Here is a 22,680-nt window from a genome sequence, read left to right on the forward strand (position 1 = left end):
TGCATTGTGAATCCTCCAAGTATCTGGCAGTTTCAATCCGAAGGAGACATCAGTTATCTTTTCAGTGATCTGGAAAGGTCCGTAGTATCGCATACTAAGCTTTGGAAAAAGCTTCTCCTTTCCCTTTTTCTTTCGTAGGTGTGCCTTCTCAAAACGTAAGAACACCCAATCATCCTCCTTCAATTTCATGTCGCGATGATGGCGATCCGCTACCTTTTTCTGTCGTTCTTGAGACTTCTGCAAAGTCTCACGAACCTTGGCAAAAGCCGTATCCAAATCTCGCGTATATTCATCCGCTTCAAAGATCTTATCTTTCGTGCTTAGGAAGGGTGGGACCTTCGCAGCCCCTTCAACAATCTCAAATGGCGCCTTCCCCGTCGAAGAGTGTATCGTGTTATTGTAGGCAAATTCCACCAAAGGTAAGTACTTTTCCCATTGAGTCTTCTGATCAGAGATATAAGACTTCAATAAATCTAGAACCAGTGAATTTGCAATCTCAGATTGCCCATTAGTCTGCGGATGGAACCATGAAGAGAACTGCAACCGCGTGCCAATGTTCTCCCAAATTGCCTTCCAAAACAAATTCGTAAATTTGGGGTCTCTGTCGGAGACAATAGTCTCAGGCATGCCATGTAATCTGAAGATTTGGGCCACAAACAGTCTCGCTAAGTGATCCGGCTTGACTCTTTTCTTCACTGGAATGAAATGAGCCTGTTTGCTAAATCTGTCAATAACAGTCCAGATACCATCGTTACCACTCTATGTTCTCGGGAGATCAACAATGAAATCCATCGCAATACTTTCCCAGGGGCGGGTGGGTATGGGTAAAGACTGTAACAATCCTTGTGCCTTATGTCTGTCAAACTTGACCTTCTGGCATACTAAGCAACTACGCACAAACTCTTCCACATCCTTTTTGAGTCTCGGCCAAAAGAAGTATCTCTCTACCCCCTTCATGGTGGTAGCAATGCTGCGGTGACCCGTAAAAGGTGGATAGTGGCATTCAGTCATAACCTTTTCCCTCAACGGCTGTGTAACGCACAACATAGTCTTTTTCATCAAATAGCCTTCCCGAAGGGAGTATCCAACTACTGTCTCCCCATCCCGTATCCGTGTGAAAATATCTGCAAAATCTATATCTGTGGCATACTGATCGACCATATCCTCGAAGCTCCTATGATGTATCGCGGAAATAGCCAGAACCAACGGCTTCCGAGACAAAGCATCTCCCACCACATTCTTCTGTCCCTGAACATGGACAATCTGGAAATGAAATTGTGACAAGATGTTCGCCCACCGCATCTGCTTTTCCGAAAGCTACTTCTATGACAAGAAGTAGCGGAAACTTTGATGGTCTGTAAAGACAGTAAAATCTGCTCCGAGTAGGTAATGCCGCCACTCAGTAAGAGCATGGATAACCGCCAAAAGCTCTTTCTCATACATCTGTGCTGTCATCTCCGGCCTAGAGAACAATAGGCTCTCGTAAGCAATGACAGGCCTTCTTGCATCAAGACCGCACCCAGACTACGACCACAAGCATCACAATATACTTCAAATGACTTCTGCAAGTCCGGCAAATTCTCTTTCAAGGTCCGAAAGGCAGTCACCTCTGTGGATCCCCACGAGAAAGAGACTCCTTTCTGTGTCAAGATATGCAAAGGGGAAGTAACCTTTGCAAATTTTCGTATGAACCGCCTGTAGTACGAACACAGTCCCAAGAAGCTTCTAACTTCATGGACATTCTTCAAATCGGGCAATCAGGGATAGTCTCTATCTTGGCCAGGTCCATTTGCACTCCAGCTGCTGAGACAATGTGTCCTAGAAAGTGTATCTCTGGTAGGAAAAATTCACTTTTCTTTGCATTAATCACTAACTTGTGATCTCGTAATGTCTGAAAACCTGAAGCAGATGATCTCTGTGTTTTGCCTCATTCTTGGAGAAAACAATGATGTCGTCAAAGAAAGTGCCAACAAATAGTCTGTACTCTCGAAAAATCCTGTCCATCATCCGATTAAATGTCGCAGGAGCATTGGTTAAGCCAAAAGGCATCACCAAAAACTCAAATAACCCAAAAGTAGTCCGAAAGGCCGTCTTGTAGACGTCTCCTGGCGCGATTCGGATTTGATGATATCCACTCTTCAAGTCAATCCTGCTAAAGCACGAGGATCCCTGTAACCTGTCGAGTATATCATCGATCCTAGGAATCGGAAATCTGTTCTTGATGGTGATTTTGTTGAGAGCTCTATAATCGATACACATCCTCCAAGATCCGTCTTTCTTCAAAACCAACAACACTGGAGAGCAATACGGTGAAGTACTAGGCTGGACAAGACCCTTTTCCAAGAGGTCTTTCGCTTGGTTCATAATCTCTTCATTCTGTGCTCGATTTGGTGGTGTGCTTCCAGGTATCAAATCAATGGTATGATCTTCAGGACGAGCAAGGGGTAACTCTCCTAGTAGGCCCTCTGAGAAGCAATCGGCGTGAGAGTGGAGAAAATCTTGGCGTTCTTTATCAAGTTTAGACATATTTGTCCTATCCTTATCGCTCGATTCTTTCATAAAGATCGAGTAAACAAATAGACTGGATTTCATTAATTTTGAAATGGCCGAAGCCGATACAATAGGGATAGACTCGCCCTTCAGTTTTATATCAAGTACAATTGTTCTGCCCTTTTTTGTAGTCAAAGTCGCTTTTCTCGCCTGATAATCGACCACGGCGTTGTTCTTGTGGTACCAGGGAATCCCTAAGAGAACATCACAACCCTCCAAGGGCATTATGAAGAAGTCCTCATGTCCCAAATACCCCTGACAATGCAACCGAAGTTTGCCAATGACAAGTGTAATGGCTACGTCCCTGCCGGGTGCCGCTAGAACTGCCTCTGCAAGTGGTCCCATCCGATCGGGAGTAATCTCGAGCCGCGCCGCCAATTTCGGTGAAATGAAGTTGGCCTTGGCTCCTCCATCAAAGAAAATCAGGGCCTCTTGATCTTTCACTTTGCCCCAAGCTCGGCAAAGTTCTGTACTTTCATCCATGGTGTCAGGATCGGTACCCACACAATCTGGAACCAGTCCTGTTTTCATCTTGCCTTTTCGTCCACGTTCTTCAGCTGCTCTCGAACTCTCAGGCCTATCATCGTCCTTATCATTCTGTTCTTTCTGTGCCTTTTTAGGGCACTTCGCGGAGATGTGTCCCTGTTCCCCGCATCCAAAGCACTTCCCCTCTTTGATGAATCGAGCTCGCTCCTGAGGAGTAAGCTTAAGTCGTGCATCCTTTTTCTCTGGGTTGCTCTTTTTCTTTCTACTTTCATTCCCAGAAGTCTGTTCGGCTCGTTGTGTCATGTTCTCATCTGTGGGGTAAGTCAGACTGCCAGAGTGAATGGCAAAGCCCCGCTTCGCATGACTCATCAACTCCTGAATAGAAGCTGACTTGTGCTCCAAGCAGTGATCTCGGATCTCTATAGGTAGACCCAAGGTGAACCGCTCAATCTGTTCTCTGAACGTGATCTTCTTGAATGAAGAGGCGGGTAGAAAAGAGCTCCAGAATCGCTCACAATAAGCATTGATTGTATCTTTCTTGGTCATCCGAAGATGGTTCCAAGCAGCTCGTATATCTCGTTCATATTCTTGCCTCAACCAAGAAGAAATAAAAAGCGTTCTGAATTTCAACCATTTAACTGGCGCAGTCTTGTTTAAAAGAAGCGTGGACCGCCAAGTGCGAGCATTCCCCTTAAGATAAGAGGTAGCTCTCCGAATCTTGGAGTGCTCTGAATAGCGTCCTCCCGCGAAAGAAATGTCAAACTGCTGTATAAAAGACAAAGCCTTCGAAGCATCTGAGTATCCTGAAAAAATATCAAACTTGATCGGGTGGCCACCTTCCTTAAACTCTCGGACATTCTTGCTTTTATCTTCGAGAAAGTCATACTGGTTGGCTTTGTAAAAATTCTTCTTGTTCGCATAGAAGTTTCGATCATGAGAATCTGAGCTGTCTGTAGACGAGTCCTAAGTAGAACTGTCAAGCTCTGGGCGAGATTTAGTCTTCCTTGCCTTTTTCTTGCCCTTTCCAAAGCTTTGTTTCTTCCTTCGCTTTTTACCTTTCCTGTCTTCTTCGCTCGAATCTGAAGAGCTAGAAGAACTGTCAGAAGAAGAAGAAGAAGAAGAAGAAAAAGAATTGGGTACTCCTTCAAATCGAACACGCTTCTTCTGTTTCTTTGCCTTGTCAAATGTCGACTGACGACCCAAATATCCCGGGAAGTCGGTGCTTTTCTTCTGCTTTTTGGCTTTCTTTTGCACGTCAAAAGCTGAGCAATCCGTGCATCAACCACCTGTTGTAATTCCTTCTCTGAATACTGTTTGTGATCAAAAGGTTTCTTGAGAGCGGGTTTCAATGGTGCTGTAGTGGTTTTCTGCCACTGTGCATGCACTTCCTGAAAAGAAGTCTCGCTCATATATTTTGCCAATTGCGGATCCTTCGCAAAACTGGGCATCATCTTTGTTGCATCCCCGATCAATTGACGACGCTTCATCTCTCTTTGCTCCGCCTGAGCAGGCTGAGGCGAGCCATACTCTCTGTCAAAATCTTCCTTGTGATCCCTGCCAGCATCTCCAGATGCAGAGGGAGTCGACTGATCCTTGCGTGAAGCCATAGGTGCCGCGGAAAAAAATTGGGGATCAGATTTCCCGTAGAAGAGAAATCGGCCGTGCTCTAATACCACTGTAACAGACTTGGACACTCCAAGTCAAGAATCAATCACGACAGAACCAAATAACCACTTCAAACAATTCACAGATCACAATAGATTTGCACTAGCCCGGCGGAGTTCCGTGCCTAGAGATATTGGCCCCAAAGACTGGAGCACCTATCGGTATATCTTTTTGAATTGAAAATCAATGTCAGAGTACAAGAGCGATTAGGGTTTCACTCTCAGACTCTGCGTCCAGATGCTCTGAGAAGTGAGGCCCTCACCGCATATTTAAATGTTACAAGGGATGCCCAAAAGCAGAGCCCCAAAAGCTTGAAAGCAAAAGCAAATTCTCTCTCTCTCTCTCTCTCTCTCTCTCTCTCTCTCTCACAATGAGAGTAAAAATAAAGCAATTCAACTCTCTCTCTCTCTCATCCAAATCCTTGCGTAACAAAAAGCCAACAGATTTGCATCGCTAGATGCTTTTTCCCTAGCTTCCGTAATTTTCGAAAAAAGCCGTACACTGCTGCCACGTGGCACTTGCGCAAGAAATTAGGGTTTTTCAGCCACTTAGGGTTTCAGCCAGCAGTTAGGGTTAGGGTTTCCAGGAATTTGGGGTTCTGTAAAATTAGGGTTTCTGGCAGAAATTAGGGTTTGCAGGATTTTTAGGGTTTCTGGCAGAATTTAGGGTTTTTGCTGTCGGTAGCCACGTCATCACTTTGTGACAAGTACACAGATGCTTACACCTACCTTGGGGTGGTCTTTAGTGGACCAGCAATTTCATTGAGGAGAGGAGCAGAAACTAGCTTGACCAAAGCCTATGCAGCATTGGGTGGATTGGAGAGAATGTGTTCACAGATTCAGTTTCAGGAGCCTCGGATGAAGCTCTGGCTTTTTGACACCCTGGTGGCTTCCACATTGCTCTATGGAGGTCAAATATGGGGGCCTTCATTGGACCATCATGGGAGGTCGAGTCGCATTGTTACAGGCTTGGGCACCCCAACCAGAGAATCCGGCGCGACACACGAGGTAATCACTTAAAATACTTCAAAACTTTCAATTTTGGTCGACACGGCCTGACGTAGTTCCATGCCAAGAGAGATTGGCCCCAGAGACTATCCCCCCTTTCAGTATTTCTTTTACATTAATTCTCGAGGAAAGTGCAACTCCCAAGGGGTCCTCTACTATGAAACTTTGCGTCCATATGTGTTAGGGAATAAAGGCCTAAGTGCCTTGTACTTATTAACTTATAAGTTAATAGACTTATAAGTGAGGGGGCCCAAGTGTGAATGGCCCCCTAGTCACTTACTCATATACTCAAAGGTCAAGCCTAAAATAAAACTATCGTGACTTTTCCCAAAAAAAAACTTCTACGTGCTCTCTCTCTCTCACGTATTCTTCTCTGCGTGTGCTTCTTCTGCGCCACTCTCCTCTTCTCCTTCACTCTCATTGCATAGAGTAGCAAGTGGGCTCTCTCTCCTGCTCCCCCACACATGGTATCAGAGCTTTAGGGTTTCCAAGAGAGCCATTTTTCGCAACACAGATCAGAATTCTGTTCTTGCTCGCTGCGGGAAGGATATTCAACCGTTTTCGATCAACTCTGTCGCGAAGGGATCTTCTCACCGTGTAGAATCGACATCCGGTGACAGTTTCCCCAAAATTAGGGTTTCAAAAACTGGCGAATAGCAGCCTATTTCTGCTGAAATTGACCAATTTCGGGGTCAATTTGATGCAATTTCATTAGGGCAAGTCTCACAGGTCAATCTTACAGGTGTTTCCACCAACGAGGTTCTGAAAATTCAGCAAAACAGGTGTTTACAGGTCTGATTTTTGCCCTAAAACAGGGAATTTCAGCAAGCAAATGATGTATACACCTTGTGGAAACCTTCGGTAAGGGTTTGGCAGTGAATGTACGCCGTTTTGGGGTGATTTCGCGTGAAATTTGCTCGCTGTTTTTCTGTAACAGCAAGCTGTTTTTTGCCCGATTGCGCACAATTGGGCGTGTTTAGGTCGGCAAAACAGAGTTTCAGTGTTTGCAATCACTCAGAATGGCTTCTAGCAGTGAAAGTGGCAATTTGTTGCACATTCGCAAGCTTGAAGGGGCCCATAACTTTGCTATATGGAAGAAGCAATGTTATAATGTGATGTTGCAGAAGAAACAGGCGAAACCTATTAAGTTACAAGGTGTGAAACCGGATGATATGGAGGTTGAAGAATGGGAAGAAGTGGACGAGTTGGCTCGCTCCACGATCATGCTTTCGGTGTCTGACAATTTACTCTTCAATGTAGAGAATGAGCAGACAGCATGGGGCATGTGGAAGCGTTTAGACGAGTTGTATGCACAGCAGAGTGCTGCCAGTAAAGTGCATTGGCTTAAGAAGCTTATGGATCTCCGCATGAAGGAGGGCACGCACATATCAGTGCACCTAAATGAATTCAATTCTATTTTCAGCCAACTGACAGAGCTGAAATTCACGATTGATGAGGAGTTCAAAGCCACTTTTCTGCTATGCACATTGCCCGAGAGTTGGGATGTATTCCGGACAGCTCTTAGTAACTCAAGTGCGTCACTTAAGTATGCAGATGTAGAGAGTTCTCTCTTGATGGAAGAGATGAACAGGAAGAACACCACAGGTGGGTCTTCTAATGCATTGCACTTGAGAGGCAGGTCTCAACAGAGGGAGAAATCTGACAGTAAGGACAAGGCACGCAGCAAATCTCGTAGGAAAGATGTTGTGTGTCATCATTGTGGAAAGAAAGGGCATTATAAACGGGAATGCTATGAGTGGAAGAAAGAGAAGAACAAGGGTGCTGAAACTGATGCAAAGGACAAGGGAAATGCCAAGAAGAGCACTGTGTTGATTGAGGAAATCAATGTTGCTAGTAGTTGTGACAGTGACAACAGCACTGATGTACTCAATGCCTCTTCTGTGGATGCACATACCCTTGCTATGGGTTCTGATGTGGACATGCATACTTGGATTCTTGATTCAGGTGCCTCCTTTCATGTAACACCTCATAGGGATTGGTTTACACAGTACTCAGGTGAGGTGCAGGGCACTGTTTATTTGGGAGATAACTATGCATGTGACATTGCAGGTATTGGCAGTGTCCAGTTTTCCTTTGCTGATGGTATGACTTTTGTTTTGCACAAAGTGCGCCATGTGCCACAACTCAAGAAGAGTTTGATTAGTACAGAGCAGCTAGATGATGCAGGCTATCATACCACTTTTGGTGATAGCAAGTGGAAAATTTGTAAAGGGGCCCGGATTGTAGCCAAGGGTTGTAAATCGGACACTTTGTATCCTTTGCATGTATCTAGTGTGCGTGACCATGTTGTCGCCGTAACCGAGCAGCCAAGTGTTTCTTTGTGGCATGGCCGGTTGGGACACATGAGTAAAAGAGGAATGGAAACTCTGTCTCGTTGTGGCTATTTGCCGTGTTTGAGGTATGCTGATTTTTCTCATTGTGAGCACTGTATTTATGGTAAGCACAGTCAAACACCGCACAAAAGGTCTCTTTCTTTGAAGTCTGACAGGTTAGACTTAGTGCATTCCGATGTATGTGAAATGCCACAGTTGTCCTTAGGGGGAAAGAAATATTTTGTCTCGTTTATCGATGATGCTACACGTAAGGTGTGGGTGTATCCAATACGTGCTAAAAGCGATGTTTTGGATACTTTCAAGAAGTTTCTTGCGTTTGTTGAGAATCAAACTGACAAGAAGCTTAGGTCTTTGCGCTCAGACAATGGGGGGGAGTATGTATCAAAAGCATTTATTGACTTTTGTGCTACTAAAGGTATTAAAAGAGAGCTCACGGCTCCTTTTAATCCCTCTCAGAATGGAGTTGCAGAGAGGTTGAACCGGACTATCCAAGAGAAAGTTCGGAGTATGCTGTCACATGCTGCATTACCTCATGGTTTTTGGGCAGAAGCTATGCAAACAGCTATTCACTTGATTAATCGCTCACCTAGCAAGGCTTTGGGTGGAAAGGTGCCTGAGGAGGTGTGGTCTGGCAAGCCACCCTCATATGCACATTTAAGAGTGTTTGGTTGTGAGGCCTATGTTCACATCCGGAGTGAACTGCGCACCAAACTAGAACCAAAGTCTCATAAATGCATTTTCCTAGGATATGGTGAGGATGGTGAAATGGGGTATAGATTATGGGATCCGGCATTACGGAAAATCATACGCAGCAATGATGTCATCTTCAATGAGAATTGCATGCACAAACAGCCCACAAAGGTCGAGGAAGTGCGCCGGGTTGTTTTTCGTGAAGATGTTACATATGGACAGCCAAGAAGGCCCAATGTTCAGCAGCCTTTACATGCTGAAAATGGTGCTGAAAATCAGCCATTAGCTGCTGAAAATCAGCCCCAACAAGTTGCCATTGATGCACCACAGGTAGGGGAACAGGTTGATGCTTCTAGACCGCCCGTTGTTGCGATGCAACCGGCTGAACAGCCTGCTGTTTTTGATGGTTTACAGGTTGAAAATCCACCTGTTATGGATCATTGGGTGCGTAGGTCTACTCGGGTGACAAGGCCCCCCGATAGATATGAACCGTCTTTGGACTATGTCATGCTTACTGATTGTGGTGAGCCGTCTTGCTATAAAGAGGCTATGCAACGGGAAGACAGTAAGAAATGGTTCAAAGCAATGGTTTCGGAAATGCAGTTTTTGGAGAAAAACCATACATGGGACTTGGTTGATTTGCCTAAAGGGCATAAGGCTCTGCCATGTAAATGGGTTTACAAGACCAAGGTCACATCTGATGCTTCTTCTAAGTACAAGGCACGTTTGGTTGCTAAAGGGTACAAGCAAAAGCACGGTGTGGATTTTGATGAGATTTTTTCTCCTGTTGTAAAGCTTGCCACATTACGTCTTGTTTTAGGCCTGGTTGCTTCTGAAGATATGGAGTTAAAGCAAATGGATGTCAAAACAGCGTTTTTGCATGGCGATTTGCTTGAGATGATCTATATGATGCAGCCAGAAGGTTTTGTGTCAAAGGGGCAAGAGAAGAAAGTATGTAGACTCTTGAAGAGGTAGTATGGTTTGAAACAGTCTCCCCGTGCATGGTATCACAAGTTTGATACATTCATGAGGTTTCAAGGATACAAAAGAAGTAATTCTGATTACTGTTTGTATATCAAAACGGCAAGTGATGGATCTCTTCTATTGCTGATTTTGTATGTTGATGATATGCTTATTGCGGGTAAAAATGTCACGGAGTTGGATGCATTACAACAAAGCCTAAAGAATCGCTTTGACATGAAGGATCTTGGTGATGCTAATCATATTTTGGGCATGCGTATCTCTCGAGATAGACCCAACAGACGTCTGTATCTATCTCAACGAGATTATGTTAATAAGGTGCTACATCGTTTTCATATGGATGGGGGAAAGGCACTTGGTACTCCGCTGCCTCCATATGTAAAACTGATTGCACATGACTGCCCAAACACAGATGATATGCGGGCTGAAATGGCCAAGATTCCTTATGCATCAGCCGTTGGCAGTTTGATGTATGCTATGGTTGCTACACGTCCGAACATTGCATTTGCGGTGGGACTGGTAAGCAAGTACATGAGCAATCCTGGCAAAAAGCATTGGGAAGCAGTGAAGTGTATCTTGAGATACTTGAAAGGCACTAAAGACTTGTGCATTTGTTTTGGGAAGAGTGAGACATCTGTGCATGGTTTTACAGATGCAGATTTTGCTGGACATCCAGATTGCAGGAAGTCTACCTCTGGATATGTGTTTACATTCACAGGAGGTGCAGTTTCTTGGATTTCTAGACTGCAAAAATGTGTTGCTTTGTCTACCACTGAGGCTGAGTATGTGGCTGCCACTGAGGCATGCAAAGAGGCTTTGTGGCTCATGCGTTTGGTAGAAGAGCTTGGCATTAAGTCACCGGTTCCTGTGCTACACTGTGATAGTCAGAGTGCTATTATGCTTGCAAGGAATCCTGTTTTTCATGCCAAGACAAAGCACATAGAGGTGAAGTATCATTTTATCAGGAGTGTGCTTGATGACAAGAGCATTACACTTGTCAAGGTGCAGACAGATGACAATCCTGCAGATCTTTTGACCAAGAGTCTTCCAGCAGAGCGGTTTGCATATTGCCGTCAGATGATGGGTGTTGGATGAGTAAGTGCATGATCAGCTGATGTATCATAGTTAGCTGATTCTTTGATCTCCCAAGGTACATTGCCTTTAGGTGGGAGGTTGTTAGGGAATAAAGGCCTAAGTGCCTTGTACTTATTAACTTATAAGTTAATAGACTTATAAGTGAGGGGACCCAAGTGTGAATGGCCCCCTAGTCACTTACTCATATACTCAAAGGTCAAGCCTAAAATAAAACTATTGTGACTTTTCCCAAAAAAAAACTTCTACGTGCTCTCTCTCTCTCACGTATTCTTCTCTGCGTGTGCTTCTTCTGCGCCACTCTCCTCTTCTCCTTCACTCTCATTGCATAGAGTAGCAAGTGGGCTCTCTCTCCTGCTCCCCCACAATATGCTCTGCAGAGTGAGGCCCGTTGGGTCCTTTTTATTCTTATAAGGGATGCCAAAAGCAGAGCCCCAAAAGCAATTAAACTCAAATGCAATTGGTTCCCAAAACAATGATCCCAAAAGCAATTTGTTCCAAAAGCAACCGGCTCCAAAAGCTGCCGGAAAAAGAAACTTGCGCAAAAACGGAATTCCATACAGTTATGTCATGTCAGCAACCTGTCAGCACGATATGCAGACGTCCGTACTGACAGCTTGTCAGTAGATATGGGGGCCTTCATTGGACCATCATGGGAGGTCGGGTCGCACTGATGGATGGGAGGGCGGGGGGGGGGCATGGAGAAACCTCTGGTCTCTATGATCTCGAGGCTTATTAGAGCCAAGGCTTCAGTACCACGTGACATTATCCAAGTAGAGCTAGCTGCTCCCCCCACTAGTGGTTGAGGCGCTCACTAGATCAATCTCCTTTATACACCACCTATGGGGGGACCTTCCCAGAGACAGATATGCCCGCCTAGCACTTGAGTCCACTCGACACTTAGGTATGCACATTGCAGGGAGATACAGCATGCTCGTACGGGGAGATGACATCATGGTTTCAGGCACATGGGTTCAACATGGACAGATTGCCCCCCTTCCAATACTCACTGGATGCACCCTATCTGACTCTTACACAGTACGAGATCACCGCACTCATCCGCCAGGACCTGACTCAGCTAAACACCAAGAGGACTTGGATACAGCCGGTACAAGAGCTGGCACGAAGATGGCTTTCTATAGAGAGCATCTTCTCCAACTTACGGAGGACAGCTTTGTGACGAGACCTAGATACATGAACACCCACTCGTCGCATGGGATACGATGTGCTATCGGCCAGATACGCACATCTTCACACCAGCTTCAGGTCGAGACTCGGAGATACAATGGAGTGCCAGCAGATTCCAGGACATGCCCCCTATGCCACATGGAGCCTGAGACAGAGTTGCACAACACATGCTAATGCCCAGTCTACTACAAGATACGAGGCCGCTTCCATTGCCTGTTCAGAGAGGGCTTTTGACCACTCTCTAAAGTCATGAGGTACAACCACCAGAGATGTTTTTGCTCGAGCTGCGCAGACACAGAGAGAGCCTCATGAGAGGAGAGGCTGGCCAGTCCTAGAGACGGATCACAGACTTCTTTAGAGCAGACATTGTACAACCAGAGGAGCTACTACCACAGCAGAGCCCACATTCTCCTCACACCAGAGGCAAGCTGATCGACCGAGGGACCGAGCTAGGAAGATCCCCACAGTCGGGTAAGCGTAAGGCAGTAAGGCAGTCCCCACAGAGTGGGCTGCGTGCAGGTGGCATTTAGAGCGTGAGCAGGTCTGTCGAACCCGCAAGATATTCCAGCCTAGGGCTGCGTGAACTTCATCCCACTGCAGGAGAGGGAACGGGAGCAGACCCCGTTGGGGCTACATCTCCTATATCTAGCATGGTACATGCTCTGCACCCTATGGGGTAGCCTTTGCTTGCTGGCGATCTCAATCTAGCTAGGGGCGTAGAGAGAGAAAATGAAAATGAAAATGAAATGTTATATTAACGTCTTCAAAAGGCCATAGTGACCTATGCGACCAGAAAGTTACAAGGTGGTGGATCTGATACAAAGTCAGAGTAACAAAATAACCTAATCAACAGTACAAAACAAAGATATATATTATGGGATTCTAGATAGGTCGATGTGAGCTAAGCCAAAAAATTGAGCAAGAATGGGCGGCTAGTTGGGATAGCTGAGTCACAAAAGATCTAGCATCGGTCGTTGGCGGATCTCATCAATTTCCTCCATGGTTAGTAGTCTGATCGGCGTTGTGCATGCCTGGCCAGCGTGCTCTGAATCTTTTGACGTAGCCTCCGTCGATGCTGTGTAGTCTTGCCAATAGCACATCGAGTGGTGAGATGATGTGCGTAACTGGTGAGATGATGTGCGTAACTGGCCAATAGCACACCGTATCCCATGAGACAGGTGGGTATCCATGTATCTGGGTCTCATCACAAAACCATCTTCCGTAAGCTGGAGAAGGTGGTCTCTGTCACAAAAATACGGAAGCGTAAACTGACGTAAATACTCAAGAGAATTAGAGGGAGAGAGAAAACTTGACACTCCATTGGGGACCAGAAGATGGGCTGGTCCCCCCCCATAAACAGAATATCTTTATTACTAAGGGAGAATCTTTACAAGCACACGAACGGGACATACGCCCGTCCTCTATTCTTTCTTCTGTTCTGTTCTGACTACTGAATGAGAAAGTGTTTCCACTTTCTTTCTGCTTAGGGGATTTCCCATCTTCTGCGAGACTGGTTGGAAGCTCTCGAAAAGAGAGTCTATCTTCCAAAACAGCTCATCGGAAGCTCTCACAGAGGAGAGTCCATCTTCCGTTATGTGTTGCCTTCATGCTCATTCATTCATGCATCGAACACAAAAGAGAAACAAGCAAAATGCACACGCACATGCTTGCTGTAATTTTCTGCACATAACCTGAAATTCTTACCTGTGCACACCCCTATGCTGAAACAGAGGTCTTCTTCGCGATGGAATCGCGCCAAACTTGATGTAGACTTAGGATAAGGAGAGAGAAGAGAATTTCTATGGCTGATCTGCTGAAAACAGCCCTAATCAAGGTGATTAGGGGCTGAAAACAGAGAATTACAGCAGCCGCACTCTGCTAAGAGAGCGTCTACTGCAGCTTCTCGCGATGAAACTTCACCAGAAGGTGTCTATGACTGTGAGATCCCTTGTTCTTGACAATGGGAGCACAAGGCTACCACATATGTCGCAAGGGGCTGCTCTCAAGCTTCAATGGAGGGCTCCACCGCGTAGAGCACGCTCACATTAGGGGGGGTAGGTGCACTGCCAGCCCTGAAAATGGGGGAGGGGGGCTCCTAAATAGCCATCAAGGAGAGGGGGCGCTAGGAAGAGAGAGAGGGTGAGAGTGAGAGTGAGAGAGAGTTAGTTTGCATTGGTAAGTGTGCCACTTGGCACACTTACTTTAAAAACTTAAAAACCATTCAACTTTTGACTTTAAAAACTTCTAGCTCATTAATTAAAAATGTGCAACTAACTAACAAATGCTACCAATGATTCTTTTATGAGAACACCAAAGGTCTGCCGGCGCAATGCCGCACTTGCACTGCACCGCCTTTACCTGTTCACACTTGTCCGGCTGCCTGCCCGGGCACGGACCGTTAAATTTAATTTAACGAAACTTACCCTAAGGCTTTATTAGCTTTATTAGCCTTAGGGTCACTGTTCTAAGGACCCCATCTCATTCATGTGCTTGTACTGACGCGCGTATTTTTCCTGAGTCTAAAATCTGAGGCTACTGCTTACCCCTTTCTGAAGACCCGATTTCCCAATCACTAGGGCTTCAGGGTAATTTCTGCTAAGGTCCCTCTGAGGTGTTGTGGCCCGCATTTAGGCTCACCTGAGGCCTTAGAACTGCTAGGTCTATTTTGGTGTGCACACAACTAATTAGATAATTCTTTTCTCGTAAATAAATTAATTATTTACAAAGTCTGACTGAGTTACATCCCTCTTGGTTCTAAACAGTTGACCTCAACTGTAGAGCGTCAACATAACTGTGCAAGATGTCAGGGTAGTCCTTGAGATCGGACTCAGTCATCCACTTTGCATCTAAAGGAGTGTAATTCTTGAACTTGACTAAATACTTTCGATGTAGACTCCCCGACTTGAGTTGTCTCTCCGAGTGGTGTATTATCTGTTCAGGTTGAAGGATTTCCTCAGTCTCTTCAACTTCTGGAGGATCTTCTTGTACGGGCGCCACTGGAGGAGGTCCAACATAGGGTCGGAGGAGACTGACATGAAAAGCATTATGGATTCGCCAATTATAAGGTAAATCCAATCTCAAAGTCACATCATTGACTTTATCTATAATTTTGAAAGAGCCTTTGCCGACCCGCTTTTTCAATCTAGCTTTTTCAAACCGAAGCAGGACATATTGTCCTTTTTCAAGATTGAGATTCCTTCTGTGCTTGTCTGCTTTTCTCTTCTTCTGTTGCTCTTGAGTACGAAGAATCGCTTGCTTTACTTGTTGATGGGCAATATCAATATTGCGCACAAATTCATCTGCGGCGAAGATGTTTTCTTTGGTCACCATAATAGGAAGTAAGAGTGGCTTCCCGTAAATAATTTCGAAGGGGGCTTTACCAGTTGAGGAATGTATGGTATTATTATACGCAAACTCAACTATTGGTAAGTATTGTTCCCATTCGGATTGTCGTTCCGAAACATAGCACTTGAGGAGATCTAAAACAGTGGCATTAGCGATTTTGCTTTGACCATCTGTTTGAGGGTGATAAGATGACGAAAAATCAAGCTTAGTTCCCAAGTTTTCAAACAATGCCTGCCAAAATAGACTAGTCATGCGGGGATCTCTATCGCTGACAATAGTCTTTGGCAATCCATGGTGTTAAAAAATCTGAGCTAGAAATATTCTAGCCATGTGATCAGCTTTGATCGTCTTCTTTACTGGAAGAAAATGGGCTTGCTTACTGAATCTGTCTACTATTGTCCAGATTGCATCATTTCCATTCTTGGATCGAGGAAGATCCGTAATAAAATCCATGGCAATACTTTCCCATGGCGTGTTAGGCACAGGGAGCGGCTGAAGCTTGCCATAAACTTTATGTCTGTCATATTTTACCTTTTGGCAGACTAAACACTCACGTACATATTTTTCAATGTCCGCACGGAGTGTTGGCCAAAAGAAATACCTTTCGAGGGCACTAGTGGTGGAAGCAATTCCCCGATGCCAGGCATAAGGAGAATTATGTGCTTCATCCATCACCTTTTGTCGTAAGGGCTGAGCTATGCATATTGCTTGTTGACGATAGAGTGTATTATCCCTGATAGAATAAGGTGGCTTTGAGTGACCAGCTTGAAGATCTGCCCAAATTGTGGCGAAGTCTGGATCTTGAGGATACATCTCGCTGAGAGATTCTAGTTCCTCATGACAAATTGTTGTTAGTGCATTGATCTTTGGACGCCTGGAGAGAGCATCTGCAACTCCATTCTTTGTTCCAGAAGTGTGTAAAATCTGAAAATGAAACATCGAAAGAAAGTTGGCCCATCTCATCTGCTTTTCTGATAACTTTCTCTGTGTGAGAAAGTAGCGAAGACTTTGATGATTTGTCTTGATAATAAAATCAGCTCCTAATAGATAGTGTTTCCAAATGGAAAGAGCATGAATTACTGCCATTAGCTCTTTTTCGTATATGGAGGCATGCAACTCTGCATCTTTAAGGCGCCGACTTTCATAGGCTATCGCGTGACCCTCTTGGTTCAAAACTGCTCCTACACAATCTCTAGATGCATCGCAGTATACCTCGAAAGGTTTGCGAAGATCAGGGACGGTGAGAACAGGTCCGTGACTGAGTAGATACTTAAGCTTTTCGAAAGCTTGTTTTTGTCCAGACCCCCAATGGAATGGAATCCGCTTCTTTGTCAGGTCATGGAGGGGACCTGCTTTCGTGGCAAAAGCTCGAATGAAACGCCGATAATAAGAACAGAGGCCAAGGAAACTTCGTACATCATGTACTGTAGTTGGCGTAGGCCATTCTACAACTGCTTGAATCTTATGAGGGTCCATTCTCACCTGGTTGTGAGATACTATATGGCCCAAATAGTGGATTTCTTTTAGAAAGAACTCACTCTTCTTAGCATTCACAAATAATTTGTGTGCGTAATTCTTCAAACACTAAGGCGAGATGCTTATAGTGTTCGTCTTCCGTCTCTGAGAAGATTAAGACGTCATCAAAGAAAACGCCTGTAAAGCTTCTGTATGAGTGGAAGATTCTATCCATCATTTTGTTGAATGTAGCTGGTGCATTAGTGAGCCCAAAAGGCATCACTAGAAATTCATACAACCCGAAGGTTGTTCTAAATGATGTCTTATGCACATCCTGAGGAGCTATGCGGATTTGATGATAACCGCTCTTCAAGTCTATACGACTAAAGACACTGGCTCCTTGTAACTTATCAAGAATGTCGTCAATCCTAGGGATTGGAAATCGATTCTTGATTGTGATCTTCTTTAGAGATCTATAGTCTATGCACATGCGGAATGTGCCATCCTTTTTCTGTACTAGCAAGACAAGTGAACAATATGGAGAAGTACTAGGCCTTATTAAGCCCTTCTCCAAAAGTTCGTTAACCTGCTTGAGAATTTCCTCTTGCTGCATTAGACTAACTCGATAAGGGGGCTGATTTGGAGGAGAACTTCCTGGGATCAAATCAATTGTATGATCCTCAGGTCGCGAAGGTGGGAGTTCATTTGGAAGTTCATCTGCAAAACAATCTTTATATCTTTCTATTAACTTAAGTCTTTTTTGCTCTAGAGAGGAAGAAAGTTGTGAAACAGACACATCTCTCTCTCTTGCAAAAATCAAGTACGCTGAAACACACTTTTTCATTTGTTTCTTGATGGCAATGTGATTGGCGATAGGAATACACCAATCACCTGCATCTGCAAGTACAAGATACTCCTTTCCTTTATGAGCAAAAGATAAGGTTTTCTGAACATACTCAGGAATGGGATGCATCTTGTAGTGCCAAGGCATTCCCAAGATAACATCGCATCCTTCAAGTGAAGCTAGTAAGAAAGACTCTTGATCCTTGTAGTCGTCGACCTTTAGATTCAACTTCCCTATGATTGGAGTAGAGTTTGAGTTCTGCCCTTTGAAAGCAGATTGCGCTTGAATAGAGACTCCAAAACGATTGGGCTGCAAGTTCAGGTCGTCAGCTAGCTTGGTAGAGATGAAGTTGTCTGTACTACCAGGGTCAAACAAAATAAGAGCCCGTTGGTTGTTGATACTACCCCATGCTTTGAGAAGAGCTCTTTATTTTCCATCCTTGGTTGTATTTCCCTGTACATCTGGGACTGCATTGGAAGAGGGTGGTTGTGGAGGTTTGGTAGGACAGTCACCCTTCATATGACGACTTGAAGCATCTTCCTTCACTAATGTATGTTCGCAACTCAGCAGGAGAGAGATATCTCCCTTTCTTGGGCTGATTTGGCTTTGCTTCTGCTTCGGAGGCGGTTCTTTTCTTCTTTTGAGAAGAAGTAGAAGAGGTAGGCTGCTCATGGAGAGCCTTCTGCTTAGCATGGTAAGTGCTTTGCTCCATCTTCCTGGGAGTACCCTTGTCATATATTCCATCAGCTATGCGGGCTGATTCCATAAGTATCTGCAAGTTACCTCGAGGGTAAAGCTTCATAGCCTTTTGCAAGGCTTCATGCAAACCTGCTTCAAACTTGCACATCTTCTCCGAATCGTCAATCTTCTTGAATGGAGTGACTTTCAAGAGAACGTCCCAAAACCTATCCACATAGCGTGGAACAGTTTCGTTCTCTGACTGTGAAAGTCGATCCCATTCTTTCTTTACCTCTTCCTCATAGTCTGGAGGAAGGAACTGTGCGTAGAACTCCTCCTTGAAAGCGGTCCAATCTTGGGGTTTGCGATCTTCCAGGATAAGGGTTAACCACCAATTGCTGGCGGTGCCTTTCAAGTACAAACTAACATGGCAAAGCTTGGATCTTTCTTTAAAATTCCCTTCAGCAAATGCAACTTCAAATTGGCGGATGAAAGCCAAAGCTTTGTCATTATCACGCCGTCCATTGTAGGTGTCGAATTTCACATCTCTATCTCCCGACTTGAATGTTTTCTGCCTGTGGTGCTTCTTCTTATGGTGCTCCTTCCTTCTATGCTTAGACTCCTTGGGGACAGGAGTCCTTTTCCTTGAATATACTTCTTGCTCCGACGGATTGACGAGAAACATGTCTTCCGGAGAAACTGTCTTCCAGATCCTTCATGAAAGAGAACTGAGGGGAATCAGGGGGATCCTGCTCTTGAACTTTTGGATTAAACCGCACATGACGTTCTGGAGATTTCTTCTGCCTCTCGTGCATGCGGGAAGTTCCAATCAAAGGATCTTTTCTTGGTTGTGGCGCCTTTGGGTTCTGCAGAATTTCTCCCGACCCCATCGGCATTTTCTACTTCCCTTTTTCAAGAGTATAGAGAATCTTTTGGACTTCTGGATGGGAGAGAGCATTCTCCAACTCTTCCACCTGCTGTTGAAGGAGAGAGAACTCTATCTCGCGTCCTCCCATTTCTGCAGTCTGCCAAGAGTCGTCAATCCCTTCAGGAAGAGAGAGAGGACCTTGCTCTGATACCACTGTCACAAAAATACGGAAGCGTAAACTGATGTTTAATTGCACTTCAAATACTCAAGAGAATTAGAGGGACAGAGAAAACATGACACTCCATTGGGGACCAGAAGATGGGCTGGTCCCTCCCCATAAAGAGAATATCTTTATTACTAAGGGAGAATCTTTACAAGCACAGGAACGGGGCATACGCCCATCCTCTATTCTTTCTTTTGTTCTGTTCTGACTATTGACTCAAAAAGTGGTTCCACTTTCTTTCTGCTTAGGGGATTTCCCATCTTCTGCGAGACTAGTTGGAAGCTCTCGAAAAGAGAGTCTATCTTCCAAAACAGCTCATCGGAAGCTCTCACAGAGGAGAGTCCATCTTCCGTTATGTGTTGCCTTCATGCTCATTCATTCATGCATCGAACACAAAAGAGAAACAAGCAAAATGCACACGCACATGCTTGCTGTAATTTTCTGCACATAACCTGAAATTCTTACTTGTGCACACCCCTATGCCGAAACAAAGGTCTTCTTCGCGATGGAATCGCGCCAAACTTGATGTAGGCTTAGGATAAGGAGAGAGAAGAGAATTTCTATGGCTGATCTGCTGAAAACAGCCCTAATCGAGGTGATTAGGGGCTGAAAACAGAGAATTACAGCAGCCGCACTCTGCTAAGAGAGCGTCTACTGCAGCTTCTCGCGATGAAACTTCACCAGAAGGTGTCTATGACTGTGAGATCCCTTGTTCTTGACAATGGGAGCACAAGGCTACCACATATGTCGCAAGGGGCTGCTCTCAAGCTTCAATGGAGGGCTCCACCGCGTAGAGCACGCTCACATTAGGGGGGGTAGGTGCACTGCCAGCCCTGAAAATGGGGGAGGGGGGCTCCTAAATAGCCATCAGGGAGAGGGGGCGCTAGGAAGAGAGAGAGGGTGAGAGTGAGAGTGAGAGAGAGTTAGTTTGCATTGGTAAGTGTGCCACTTGGCACACTTACTTTAAAAACTTAAAAACCATTCAACTTTTGACTTTAAAAACTTCTAGCTCATTAATTAAAAATGTGCAACTAACTAACAAATGCTACCAATGATTCTTTTATGAGAACACCAAAGGTCTGCCGGCGCAATGCCACACTTGCACTGCACCGCCTTTACCTGTTCACACTTGTCCGGCCCCCTGCCCGGGCACGGACTGTTAAATTTAATTTAACGAAACTTACCCTAAGGCTTTATTAGCTTTATTAGCCTTAGGGTCACTGTTCTAAAGACCCCATCTCATTCATGTGCTTGTACTGACGCGCGTATTTTTCCTGAGCCTAAAATCTGAGGCTACTGCTTACCCCTTTCTGAAGACCCGATTTCCCAATCACTAGGGCTTCTGGGTAATTTCTGCTAAGGTCCCTCTGAGGTGTTGTGGCCCGAATTTAGGCTCACCTGAGGCCTTAGAACTGCTAGGTCTATTCTGGTGTGCACACAACTAATTAGATAATTCTTTTCTCGTAAATAAATTAATTATTTACAAAGTCTGACTCAGTTACATCCCTCTTGGTTCTAAACAATTGACCTCAACTGTAGAGCGTCAACATAACTGTGCAAGATGTCAGGGTAGTCCTTGGGATCGGACTCAGTCATCCACTTTGCATCTAAAGGAGTGTAATTCTTGAACTTGACTAAATACTTTCGATGTAGACTCCCCGACTTGAGTTGTCTCTCCGAGTGGTGTATTATCTGTTCAGGTTGAAGGATTTCCTCAGTCTCTTCGACTTCTGGAGGATCTTCTTGTACGGGCGCCACTCGAGGAGGTCATCCATCTCATTGATGTGCTTGTACTGACGCGCGTATTTTTCCTGAGCCTAAAATCTGAGCCTACTGCTTACCTCTTTCTGAAGTCCCGATTTCCCAATCACTAGGGCTTCAGGGTAATTTCTGCTAAGGTCCCTCTGAGGTGTTGTGGCCCGCATTTAGGCTCACCTGAGGCCTTAGAACTGCTAGGTCTATTCTGGTGTGCACACAACTAATTAGATAATTCTTTTCTCGTAAATAAATTAATTATCTACAAAGTCTGACTTAGTTACAATCTCTGTAGAAAGCCATCTTCGTGCCCAGTTCTTGTGCTGGTTGTATCCATGTCCTCCTGGTGTCTAGCTGGGTCAGGTCTTGGCGAATGAGCTTGGTGATCTCTGACTGTGTAAGAATGAGAGATGGTGCATCCAATGCATACTGGAATGGTGGCAGCTTGTCTATGCTGAACCCATGCGCCTGAAACCATGATGTCATCTCCCCATACCAGCATGTTGTATCTCCTTGTATGGCTAACTGTCGGGAGGACTCAAGTGCTATGCGAGCATATCTGTCTCTAGGAAGTTCCCATGTGCGGTTTATGAAGGAGACTGATCTGGTGAGCGCCTCTACCACTAGTGGGGGGGCCGCCAGCTCTGCACGAATAATGGCCTGTGGTACTGATGCCTTGGCTCTAATAAGCCGCGAGATCATAGAGACGAGAGGCTTCTCCATGTTCCCCCATCCGTCTGTGCGACCCGTCCTCCCGTGGTGATCCAAAGAAGGTCCCCATATCTCAGCCCCATAGAGCAATGTTGAGGCCACCAAGGTGTCAAAGAGCAAGAGCTTCGTCCGGGGTTCCTGAAACTGAACCTGCGAACACATCCTCTCCATTCTACCCAATGTTGTTTGGGCTCTAGTCAGTCTGGTCTCTGTTGCTCTTCTGAGTGAGAATGTGGGTCCAGTGAAAACCACTCCAAGGTAAGTGTAAGCATCTGTGTACTCCACAGTCTCCTGCCTGTATGTGAATGTAGGTGCTGATCTCCTGATCCATTGTGGGGTGGTATTAAACACCATAACCTTGGTTTTACCAAGGTTGACAGACAAACCACTTTCGTGGGCAAACGTATGCAGAGCATCCAATTGGCGTTGCATTCCCTCCGCGGATTCGGAGATCAACACAATATCGTCCGCATATAACAAAAGTGGAATCCATGTCCCTGCCAACTGTGCACCTTTATCCCCGTCCTTGTCAATGTAGTCAGAAACCTCATCCACATACATACCGAAAAGAGTAGGAGAGAGTGGGCAACCCTGCTTCACCCCAATAGTGGAGTGAACCGGTATTGAGAGTCCCTCCGGGGTGCGTACATGCCCTACTACTGATCTGTATAATGCCATGATCCCCCAAATGAGCTCTGTGGGTATTCCCATTTCCTGTAATCTGCGCATCATTCTAGCTCTGGGTACCGTGTCGAAAGCTTTGCGGAAGTCCACAAAGCTACAATAGA

At 45.2% G+C, this 22,680-nt stretch overlaps 1 protein-coding gene across 7 annotated transcripts in view; it reads right to left on the reverse strand.

The window, feature by feature from the left end:
* Positions 1–22,680, reverse strand: part of LOC147463503 (E3 UFM1-protein ligase-like protein) — a 139,352-nt gene that overhangs the window by 37,260 nt on the left and 79,412 nt on the right. The window lies entirely within an intron of this gene.

The sequence above is a fragment of the Adiantum capillus-veneris genome, chromosome 2, assembly GCF_014529385.1.
Source record: "Adiantum capillus-veneris isolate H3 chromosome 2, ASM1452938v2, whole genome shotgun sequence".
Taxonomy (NCBI): domain Eukaryota; kingdom Viridiplantae; phylum Streptophyta; class Polypodiopsida; order Polypodiales; family Pteridaceae; genus Adiantum; species Adiantum capillus-veneris.